Here is a 1,505-nt window from a genome sequence, read left to right on the forward strand (position 1 = left end):
CGCTTTGATCGACGCCCCGAGCGCAGCAACCGGGGCTACGGCCGTGGAGGAGGACGTGGAGGCGGACGCTGGGACGACCGTGGCCCGTGCCAAGAGTGGCACGACAGGCCTCGTGAGGACCGCTGGCAGGACCATCCTCGCGAGGGCGCCTGGAGGGACCAGCCTCGTGAGGATCACCCCCAAAGCAACGCCGGTCTTCCCCCACTGCCGCCACCAAGAAGGAACGACAACCACCATCAGGACGAGGGGCTGGGGGCTTCCAGGAGCCGCATGCAATCGCATGCATCTTGGGCGGCGCCCAGGCCCCAGCCTCTTAGCGCATCTTCAAACAGTTCGCTCGCGAGGTGAACGCGGTGCTCCCCAAGCTCGAGGCCACGCGCCCGCTCAAGTGGTCCCCATGCGCCATCACTTTCAACTCGGTAGATCAGCTCAAGTGCGCGGCCACCGCCAGCACCCTCCCGATGTTGTGTTCCCCAGTCATCAGCAATGTGCAGGTTACCAAGACCCTCATCGACGGCGGCGCAGGGCTCAACGTCCTGTCCGTCGACACGTTCGACAACCTCCAAGTGCCGTATGAGCGGCTCCAGCCTACCAAACCTTTCTCAGGGGTGACCGACGGTTCCACCACACCGATAGGGCAGGTCCTCCTGCCTGTCACCTTCGGAGAGCGCAAGAATTACCGCACCGAGCTCATCGACTTCGATGTCGCACACATCCGCCTGCCGTACAACGCCATCCTCGGGTATCTGGCCCTGGCCAAGTTCATGGCGGTCACCCACCACGGCTACAACATCCTCAAGATGCCTGGAAGCGGCAGGATCATCATGGTCCCATGTGAAGAAAGAGATGTGGTGTGCTCCCTTGAGCGCGCCTTCCAGGCTGCAGCAATCAACGATCCCGACAGCAGAAGTGAGGGCCCTTCGGAGGCCACCCCCAAGAAGAAGAAGCTGCGCCGCGCAGGACCTCAGGAGGATGGTGTCGCGGCAGGAGCCTCATCAAGATCAGCATCCGTCCCAGGGGCGCCTCCCTCCATCGCATAGGAAGGCGCGCCCGGCGCCCTCCTCGGGCAGGGCTCGGGGGCTCTCTTCTGGAGGGCCTCAGACCTTGCCAACCTCACGAGGGAGGCGCTTGGGCACCACTTGGAGGCGTGCTTCGCGACACGTTTCCCTTAGGAGAACACAGGGCAAGGAGTGCCCACCACTCAGGAGTTCATCGCCAAGACCACTCAGGAACTGCAAGACGCAAGAGCCATGTGCGGCGACAGCCGCTCACGAGGCGCAGCTCCCCATCCTGGCGAGGATGTTGGGCTCTGTGTCTGCATCGACGTCCCAGGGCTCAATAGGGCCGCATCTCAGGAGCGCTTCTGGCCTTCGCGTGTGGGCCGCTGCGAGGGCCCGCCACACAGCTACGCTCGCATGCCCTTCGGCTTGCCGAGCGTGGCGTCAGCCTATCAGCGCAACATGCGGCGTGTCCTGGCGGCTCAGGAGGCCAGGTACCATGCCGTC

This window comes from Aegilops tauschii, chromosome 2 (genome assembly GCF_002575655.3).
Source record: "Aegilops tauschii subsp. strangulata cultivar AL8/78 chromosome 2, Aet v6.0, whole genome shotgun sequence".
NCBI classification, from domain to species: Eukaryota; Viridiplantae; Streptophyta; class Magnoliopsida; order Poales; family Poaceae; genus Aegilops; species Aegilops tauschii.